This window comes from Amphiprion ocellaris, chromosome 23 (genome assembly GCF_022539595.1).
Source record: "Amphiprion ocellaris isolate individual 3 ecotype Okinawa chromosome 23, ASM2253959v1, whole genome shotgun sequence".
NCBI lineage: Eukaryota > Metazoa > Chordata > Actinopteri > Pomacentridae > Amphiprion > Amphiprion ocellaris.
Genome location: NC_072788.1, coordinates 1,382,394 through 1,393,912, shown reverse-complemented (window position 1 = coordinate 1,393,912; position 11,519 = coordinate 1,382,394).

Here is an 11,519-nt window from a genome sequence, read left to right as displayed (position 1 = left end):
ATTTCTGTTTTCATCTATTTGGGGACAGAATCAGTAAAATCCAGTCTGACAGACATCAAGATGTTAAATTATTTTGTGGGCCAAAATGAAAGAACAGTGGTTTGACAGGCATAAATTAGAATTAAATCAGAAAAAAAGAAAAAGAACTTTATACTATAATTCAGAGAAAGATCGATAATACTAAAATTGAAAGAGTTAATGAAAATAAATTTCTATGTGTGTTATTGGATCACAAACATAGTTGGAAACTTCATGTCAAGTTCAGTCCTCTCGCCTCATTCTTAAAATATATAATTAAACAGGGGAAACACTCACAGATCATACAGAAATAAACAATGCTTTTAAGCAATATTATAGTAAATTATACACCTCCGAATGTGAGAACGACCCATCACGGCTTAGACCCTTTCTGGGATGGGGTGGGGTTGGATTTGGATTTGTAAAAGTGTTTTGTCGAAATCCGAAAACACTTTTACAAATCCAAATGTAACCGGAAAGGGAATGTCCCAACTCTGGGGTTGAAGCAGAAGTGACGACGAGGAGCGGCTAATGCAACGGACAGCGAGCGGGTGATGTTTTGCCCGTTTTGTGGGGAACATATGAACCGATTCACGCGGTTTTGTTTTTCGTGTGGTCGGTCTTTAGAGTGTTTAAATGGCGCAGATCAGACCGACAGAGTGCATTAGCCACTCCTCGTTGTCACTTCCGGTTCAATCCCGGAGTTGGGACATTCCCTTTCCGGTTACATTTGGATTTGTAAAAGTGTTTTCGGAATTGTAAAAGTGTTTTGTCGCTTGTAAATTTGTCTCGGAGGTTGTAAAAGTGTTTAGCATTATGTAAATTTGGTTTGCACCTCTCGGCCACCGTAGGTTTCTAATCAATGTTGAGGAGCTCCATCACAGTCTACCTGCTGGGTCCAGTGGTTGTTGGTCTCCAAGGTTTCTGGTCTTCAGCAGCAGATCTTGGACTTGTTCCTGATCTCCATCCTCATTGTTGAAGAGGTGAGATGCCTCTGAAAACATCCTCTCTACATCTGGGAGTTTACCTTCATTTTCTGCAAAGATGAAATCTGTCAATGATCTACCCTTTAGTTTATCTCTAATTGTGAAGAGCAGGAAACTCTTTTTAAACCCCAACATCACCTTCAGAGCTGTGTCTACAGCCTTCTGATCCTCCAGAGTGAACATCCTGATGCTGAGAACCACCAGGAACAGACATGGTTTGTTGGACTTCAGTAGATGCTGACAGTAGTTCTTAATGTCCTCTGTAGTGTCCTCACTGTCTCAGATTCCTGGAGTGTCGACCACTGAGATGTGTTTCCCAAACACTCGTCCTGTTTCTTCAGAGATCTGTGTTGTCACTGATGTGAAACTGAAGTCTGACTCAAACACTTTTTGTCCTAAAATGGTGTTTCCTGCAGCATGATGGACGATGGTGAGATCTAGATCCATGACTGAGCAGCACAAACCTGCTGGAGACACAATTAATGATCTGAAAGATGTTGGTGGACAGTTTCTTTTCCTGCAGATAATCTTGTCCTGGTCAGTGTAATTTCTATCTCATCACATTTACAGAAAATTAGTAGAAACAACTCATACAGTTTGCAGCAAATGCAGCCGACTTCCAGCATTATTCTGCAGAGTCAGACGTATGTTAATAAAATGTACAGCTGGAATCACCAGAGACTAATAATGATGCTGTACAAACTGAGAGGAGTTCCAGCTTCAGTGTTGGTGCTGCAACTCTCCACCAGGGGGCAGCATCAGCTGTCTGATCCTGAGGCAGGATGTCAGTGGGAGTTTGTGGGGTTCATGTTTCTGACACCAGTCAACACAGACTCTGCTCCTCACATCATATTCACTGCTTCAAGTCATTAGTGAGTCTGTTAGATGTGCTTTAGCTTCACATTTATTCAAACCTCACTGATCAATAAGAGACACAGCTGGAAATACTGAGGGACAGAGGCAGAAAGTAATGAATTTCCCTCTGGATTAATAAAGTATCTATCTATCTATCTATCTATCTATCTATCTATCTATCTATCTATCTATCTATCTATCTATCTATCTATCTATCTATCTATCTATCTATCTATCTATCTATCTATCTATCTATCTATCTATCTATCTATCTATCTATCTATCTATCTATCCTTAAATATAATTTTGAGACACTTGAGTTTTTCCATGTTGTGCTACTTTCTCCTTCCACTGCACTACACCTTAGAGGAAAATATTCCACTTTCTGATCCTCTACATTTACCTGACAGTTTTTTAAGATCCAGATATTACTCAATGGATGGAAAACTGGTTTAATCTGTATATATATTTAAATGATTAAACTTTTCTGAAAAAAGTTTTAATGTCACTTGATATTTTATTGTTTTGATGAAATTGTACAAGGACAATAAAGGAATTCTGTCCGTTTTCTTCCTTCCGCCACAAACTTCCAGGAAGTCACACCCTATCTCAGATAGTCGTCATGTCCTCTTATTAATGAAGTAGTTTTGAGTTCTTTTGTTCAGACAAAAAGAATGTCTGAACAAAAGAACTGGAAGAAGTGAGAAGATACTACCAGGTTCTGGAGAGCGGAGTCCGCCATGTGGTGGAGCAGATGGCTAAAGAAGATTCCTTTGATGAAATGTGCAGCAAGTTCTACCAGACCCTGAAACTGAACTGAACCTCCTCAACCCTGCTGGACTCTACTGTCTGTTGGTTCACAGAATATTACATCATGTTTGAGTGAAAATCTTCAGAATATCATCAGGTATGAAGAAAATAGCACACATATGTTGCTACAGATACTTTCTAATGTCATGTGTCACCCCTTCATTCCATTTTCACAGTTATCCACAATTCTTTCATCTTTTGTTATTTGTTACTATGTGTCAGACCTCCTCTTATCCTTTGTTGTTACACCTCTGCTATTTACATTTGTGTGCCAGAACTCTGGATTCAGTTACCTTTTGTTCTTTGTGGTATTACCCTCTGTCGCTGATTAGCAGCCATACCAATTTAACTACTATTCACCCTTGTATTTATATACAGCCCTCTCCCTACCCTTTGATCCACCCTCTGACATCCCTATAAAATGTGTACTTTCCAAATCTTCTGGCTCTTCTTACCTCCACAGACTCATGCTCTGTGTTGGTAAGCCCACCGTATTCCGGAATACCAATAAACACCCCACTACAGCAAACTTCCAAGGACTAAGAGTGAAATTTCTTCAACATGTATCAGATGGACTTTTTTTCTGCAGCAGCATGTAGAATATTTCCACGTGATGAATGCTGAAGTCCAGTGCAGTCGTCTAAAGCAGCTGCATGATGCTTAGACTCAGTGGTTCTGTCAGATGAATACTAATGTGTTGTTATTTAGTGTTGCTCAGAATCAGCAGATTCTAAATCTTTTTTTAGTTTTCACAGGATCTGCTTTATTGTTGGCAGCGTTTACGTGCGACATTTATAATGTGATCATAAAGTGGTTATGATTAAATATTATGATTTTAAGCATACATTTGTTCATTTTCCAATGACACATTGCACATGGTTTGTTCAGAAGCATCTACAGACTCATTAGCAATCTAATGAGTCTGTTTTTACACTTTCTGTGGACATAAATGGTGTCATTTTGATGATTTTTTTTGTCTATTATTGTTTTCACATGTTTTATATCAATGAGTGGGTCTGGTGGCTTCAGAGACGAAAGAATTGACATTAAACTTTATCCATGAAGTTTATAGTTTTAGAATCTATTGTGTGACCTGACTTCCATGCTATCCTTTGTGTGTTAATCAGTTAAATGTTAATATTCACTGTCATACGTCATAAAATAACCTCAGAATGTTTCTCCAGGCTGCAGTTTGACCGACTTCATGTTCATTATGTGAGTCAGTGATGAACACTGCTCATCCATTTTACATCAGCTCTCTTCTTCATGTTAAAATGGAGGCTCTGACAGGTGAAGTGAAAGTATTTGTGAAAAGAAGAAAACATTAAGATAAACCTGATGATTCACTTCAGTGACAGAGTTCACAGTCAGAGGATGAAAACAGCACAAACTGAAGATTATTATTCAGAATCACTGGACTTCAGAATTTTATAATCGGATAAAGGTTCAGATAAACAATAAAGACTGTTGCACATGAAATTCCACCACATTACACTCACACCTTTCAAAATAAGAGCAGCAGCAAACTGGTGCCATCCTTCAAGAGTCGTGGTTTGAATCCTTCCTTACTCAGGGAATCACACTATATCTGAACAAGAAGGCTTTGCTGCAGGCTGTGGACTTAATGCACAACACAGAATTATATCTAATTATTTACAGCACAGTGTAAAGTTAATCAGATTTAGAAATAATGCAACTTATAGGAATAAAATAAATCTTACTACTGTAATTTCAGACTGACTTTAATCACAAAATCCATTTTTATTTGTGACTACAACAGAAAAAAACACATTTTCAGCCTCAGGTAATTCTTAAGGGATGTGTGTGGTTTATTTCCAAAGACATTTTATCTGCTAAATGTAAAATATTTTCTTTAACACTTGGTTCAAACCATATTTAACGTATCACACGTTAAATAAAGGAAAATATCCCAGTTCCTGGTTGTTGTGATCCATTAATTCTCTGCAGTTCAGCTTTTTCATGGGCTCTTTTAGAGTGTCACTGACACCTGGTGGTGAAGACTGTGTACTGCAATCACCCGTCTCACCTCAGCAGCTTTAATAAACCCAGTCTGAGATGCAAAGTGACCTCATTCACCCAGAATCTGTCTTCATTTAGAGGATGTGAAGTTAAAGAAATGACATTTTATGATGTTATCACATCTGACATTATTCATTTAAAGATTTAAGATAATAAAAACATTAAATACTCATCAGAACTTTGCAGGGCTGAACGTGAAGTCTTCAAACATCTGGTTTTATTTCAGTAAAGACTAAAGATCCACAAATGTTCAAGCAAAAGCCGACTGAGAAAAGAAAGAAGTCTTCTCATTTAAAAGGCTGGCTTCATTCAATATCTTGAATTTTACATTTCTCCATTCAGTCTCAGCTAATTTACAACATTTTAATGAGTCACTGTTTTTGGTGGTGACAGTTCGTCTCATTAAATGCAGCAGCTTAATCATAATAACAAATGCGACAAATAATTTCTGCTCTTAAATGAACATCTGCATGTGCAAGAGAATTCAGAGATGTTGTCTGTCAGTAGGACACAGTTTGAATGATGGAAACACGAGGAATATTTCTGCTTATCATTAAAACAAACCAGCAGTGTTTACAGGACGTGGAACATTTACAAGTCTAACAACAGTCATTAATCATCACTGAAGCATCACATTAAACTGAGAGGCAGTTTTGACTGAACCCATCTGATTTAAATTTGCCATTAAAATGAACATTTGTCAGGCAGCTTTGAAATGTCAACAAACCGTGTTGTGTATTCAAATGAACTGGTGTCATTCAGGTCTGAGCAGCTTCCTGTTGGATTCCTCTGGATTCCTTCAGTTAAAAAAGAGTTGTGCATGAATCTGCACAAAGAGTCTCTTTGTGTGGAAAAAGTTCATGTCTTGGTCTTTTTTTTTTTTTTTTTTTTTTTAGCTTTTCATAACCAAAAACACAAACAAAAGGGTACAGAATTAAATCAACAGTGTTTGAAGCTAACATTAGCAGCATTAGCTTTCCTGCACCTTGATATGAGGACATTTCCCCTCTAGTAACTTTACTCATGTTTCTTCAGGTCACATTCAGTCTGAAAGCTTCACAGAAACATTTAGATGTTGATCAGTTGAAAACCGTTCACACATGGACCTTCCATATTTGTCACCATTTTAACCTTCTGGTTATTTACCATCATTACATTTATCTTATGTGATTATATATTTCTACATGTATCTTAAACACACCATTTAAACCAGGGCTGTCAAACTCATCTTAGTTCAGGTTCCACATTCAGCCCAATCTGATCTCCAGTGGGCCGGACCAGTAAAATCACTGCATAATAACTTATAAATAACCACAACTCCAATTTCTGAAATGTTCACATTGAAGGAATTATCTTTTTACAAAACATTATGATCATCCAGAAATTTCTTAAGAAAAATAAATTCAATTTAAGCAATATTATGCCTCAGTTTATCATTTACATCTTAAAACTTACTGACTACATTGACAAAACATTTAGTCACAGGTACCTGGAACTGAATGATAGAGTATTTAACTTTTTGATCAAAATAAAATGAAATTAAAAAAATAAACAAAATAAAGACAAAATATTGCAAGAAGAGATACAAAATGACAAAAATTAGAAACTAAAAAAATGAGACAAACGGCACAAAAAAGACAAAAAAATTTGACAAAAAAATGGACAAATGACAAAAACGAGACAAAAAATTATACAGCCAACACAAACGAGATCAAAAATGACAAAATCGAGGAACAAAACAACAAAAAAATAGACAAAAAACACAAGTGAGACAAAAAAACCCACAGAACGACACAAACAATACACAAAACAACAAAATAAGCAAAACACAAAATAACAAAAATAAGACAAAAAAAAATACAAGCGAGACAAAAACGAAATGTGAAACAACAAAAGAAAGAAACAAAGCAACATAAAAATGGGACAAATGACAAAAATCAGTCAAAAACAAGACACAAAATGACAGAACAATACAATGAGAATTCTAGTATTTTACTGTACGATCTGAACAACTTGCCATGGTTGAGAAATGATTTTAAATTAATATTTTTACTAATTTACAATCTGCAGTTAATGTCTTCTCTGTAATTTTTACACTTTGAGGGCCGGATTGGACCCTCTGGAGGACCGCTTATGGCCCACATGTTTGACACCTCTGATTTAAACTAGTTCTCCAACACTAGACCTTGTTGTCATCTCAGCCTCTGCCTGACATCAGGGACTGGTCTGATGTGGTCCTGCTCCTGGATTACCGCTGTTCTTTCCACATGGCAGTTTTCCTGCTCGGTGCAGGAACAGCAACGGTAGAACCAGACTGCTGGGCAGACTGAACCACAGATCAGAAAACCACAAACCACATTTCTCAGTGTCCCCCAGCAAGCCAAACAGAGTAGTAATGACCAAAAAACCCCCAAACCTCAGCAACAGCACTGCCAGTATGGACAGGATGGTGTGGAACGCCCTCAGCTTTGACTGGTCAACCCTCTGTCTGTCTCCACCCCCTTCCCCTGGCCCTGGACGAATCAGAGCGCAGAGAACAGAAACGCTGCAGAAACAGATGACAGTTAAAGAAAGAGGTACAGAAGAACCCACAATGGACATGAAAATGTAATCTGTTAGAAACATGTAACCTATTGATGACACACAGTGGAGCCAAACACAAACAATGGTGAAGCTTCTGATTCTCAGGGCTTTGGTCTTCGTCAGGCTCAGGTAGGTGACGGGGTGAAGGACGGCCAGGTAGCGCTCGACACAGGTAAGGTTGTGAAATACGATCTGCCCGCTGCAGTGCATAGAGACCAGGCAGGTACCCAGAACGACCATGTGAGGCTGGTTAGCATGGACGCCACAAGAGGTAAGGATGAACCCAACAATGCTCAGGACCTCTATGACGACCATGTTGTAGGTGAAGACGTCTGAGTGGCTCATCTTCCCACCTGAATGCTGCCGCCGCCATCGCTGATAGCCCAGGTGGAGGACGAACACGCAGAAAGGGAGGAGGATGAGGATGCTGGCGATGGTGAAGGCGGTGATGCTATAAACACTAACTGTTGATTTCAGGCAGATCTGCAGGAGGAAGCTGATGAAAGACAAAGAGGAAGGACCATGGGGGAGGGAGGTATTAAAGGAGGACATAACTGTGGACAAAAGGAGGGTCAGAGAGAAACACATGGACAGAGAATGAAACACAAAACCAACAAGTGGTTAAATCATGGCAATGGTGACAACAATGTCCTGTTAGTAGGTTGACACATACACCCTATGGAGGAAACTCAGTTTAGCTGCTTCTACCTGCAATCTCATTCTTTTGGTCTCTATCATGATGTCATGACCTTAGGTGAGGGTTGGAACGTGGACCGACTGGTAAAGCAAGAGCTTCACCTTCCAGCTCAACATCTTCTCCACCACGACACTCTGGTACAAAGTCTGCATCACTGCTAACGCTGCATCAGTCTGTCTGTCCATCTCATGCTACATTTTCATGTCGCTGAGAACAAAATCCTCAGATACTTAAACTCTGTCAGTGGATCAGAGCCTCCTACAACCCAGAGGTCCAACCCACCGGACTGCTGACTCTCATCATGACCACATTACACTCAACTGTTTCACTGTGTCCTGACGGTACCCCGTCATCTGCTAACTCCATCATCGACTTCCTTGGACGTCTGCAGGCGCAGTCATACACCCTCAACATCGGTGAACATTCAGGGCATGGACATTGAGAGAGTGGACTCATACAAGCACCTGGCTGTTTACCTGAGCAATAAACTGGACTGCTCCGACCACCCTACCGCACTTTACAGGAAGGGTCAAAGCAGACTCTTATCTACTGAGGAGACTGAGATCTTTTGGGATGCAGGGCGCACTCCTGAAGACTTGTTATGACTCTGTGGTGGCATCTGCCATCTTTTATGGAGTGGTCTGCTGGGGCAGCAGCATCTCAGCTGGTGACAAAAGGAAACCTGATCAAGAAGGCCAGTTCTGTCCTGGGGGATCCCCCTGGATCCAGTGCAGGTGGTGGGAGGAAGGAGGCTAAGCTAACATCCCTGCTGGACAGGGACTCTCACTCCATGATGACACTCTGAGGGCTCTGGACAGCTCCTTCAGTGACAGACTGATCACCCCATCTTATGTCTTTAATTTATAGATGTGTTCTCTTGATTTTTCTTACTGTCATGTTGCTGCTGTGACATTGCACATTTCCCCTTGTGGGACTAATAATAATGATAATGTGACGTCTACAGAGTGCAGGCCACTGATTGGACAGGGAGTGACGACACATGAGACCTGTACCGTGGGCGAATGAAGAGGTCGAGACTTTTCTGTCTTTGGTGGTGGACCAAAGAATCCAGAGGGAGCTGGACGGTGCGACTCACAACCTGAAAATTTATCAGGAGGTCTCTGAGCGGATGGTCGCCCACGCATACAACAGGACAATGAAGCAGTGTCGGGAGAAGCTGAAAAAGCCCAAAAGTGACTGTCGGTCCATTATATCGCTCAATTATAATGGAACACGACCTAAACCGAGTCGAGTAGAGTTGAGCCAAAATGAGCTGAGTCGAGCCGAGTAGGTGCTAGTGGAAAAGTGCCTTTAGACGGTGTCCCTGAGGCCCATGGACCAAGACTCAACCACCAGACTCTGGACCTGACTCCAGAAGAAGTCTGTGATCAGTTGGTTCGGCTCAGTGTTGCCAACTAAAACTCTACAGCATTAAAATCTAATATAGATAATAGACTATAATTATATCCACACTAAGGCCAGCAGCACACATCAATCAGAAGAAAAGCTCCACCCACCATCACAACTGTACAAACCTGACCTAGAGGAGCTTCCTGACAGCTGCAGAGCTGCTTTAAAGGACTAACTGGGGCATCTTTGAGAAGATACATCAGCTGTAGGGTTAGCTCTTCTACGTACAGAACTGTGTTGACAAGTTCACTGTTAACAGACACATCTGATTGGACCCCAATCAGATGCCCTGAATGACAAAGGAAGTTAAATCTAGTCTCCAAGACCATAATACCTCCTTCAGGACCAATAACAGGATCTGTACAGAGCTGCTAGAGCCAACACGAGGAGAAGCATCAGGAAGCTAAAGCAGCTACAGGAGGAAGATGGAGGAAACTTTAGCATTGATCTACGCCGGGTTTAGCAGGACCACATTCATCAACCTGCCTGAAGTCTTCAGCTTCCATCCCACTGACAAAAAGTCCATCACCACACGGGTCATTATGAAATGATGTGATGTTCTGGTCCTACAGCAGATCACAGCCTCCCACCTTCACCCACCTACAGAACCAACAGGTCTGCAGAGGATGCTGCGCCTCACACTGCAGTGACCCACTTTGACCACTGGGGGAGCTGTGGAGGAAGCTTTTCACTGTCATAGCAGACTGGTCTCTAACCTGAGGACCTTCACAGCCCACCTGCTGCTGGATCAAGGACCGTCAGAACAGGAAACCAAGTCAGAATAAAAAAATAATGCATGAATAAAAACATTAGAGTGAAATGACATTTAGAGACTGTTTTTAAAAAATCAATATTTTTCATCTTCTCACATTTCAAATAAATCTAATGTTCTCTAAATATGAGAGATTTTACAGATTAAATGCAGTATTTTGTTTTAAACATGCCCACCACAGTACTGTCAGCATCACTGTGAATCCTGGACCATAAGTACTGTATATAGACTGCATTCATGCGCATATTTATCCGCTACATGTACATCCATTCAGTGTTTACTCTTTGCACTATTTGTGCTGTTTAAAACTTGAGTTTTATGTTAATAGCAGTCTGGTTTGCAATACAAAAAATAATGGAATTAAGGAACATTTTTAACAGCCAACCTTGTAGTCTACTAGTATTTTCATTGTTGTGTTAAATTACAAATAATATCCATTAAAATCATAGAAAAAGGGACCAGTTTGCATGTTGTTGTTTTAAAAATCTGGCAAAATAATTACTTTCTTTGTATTTTTCCAAATAACAGTTCATTCTTTTACAACATCTGACCATAAAAATATACAGATTTTTAAACTGTTTTTAAAAAGGCAACAAAATGCAATTTTACAGTTATTTGGAAGGAAAAAAATATGCAAATAAGGACTAAAAAATGGTAAATATTTTTGTTTGATTTTACCAGATACTATTTGCATTATCAAACAAAATAATTTTTAATTTTTTAATCCTTAATATACACTGTTTTCTTTCAAATAACAGCAAATATCTGTAAAATATCACAACTTTTAGCTAAATTTAAAAAAGTAAAACATTTTCATTTCACAGTCAAATGTTATAAAAGAATATATTAACATTTATAAAAATATACAGATTTTTAATGTGGACTTTTACAGTTAAAAACAGAGTTAGAAGCTTTAAAACATACAATAAAACAACCAAACCATACTGAATATTTAATAAAGACCAACCAGTGTAAGAAAAAACATATTAATATGATAAATATGATTGAATTCATTTAAATTCACTTACTTTGTCTGTAGTTTGTGATCTTCTGTGCAACTCTGAGCTGCTGTGTCATCTGACGTCTTCATATGTTCATATTTGTGTATGTTTGCATATTATATAACCAGAACAGACCATTTAAGGCCACGTTCTGTATTCTCATTTTACATACTGACTGATTAGTGCATAAAACAAACAGGAATCACATCATTTTACACTCAGACATTCCTCCACTTCGGCAACTTTTCCCACAATAAATAGCAAAAACTGATACATTCATCAACAAATAGATAAATTGCTTGAGTTGCTTTTAGCGTCAGAAAAAATATAAAATGTCTGGATTATCT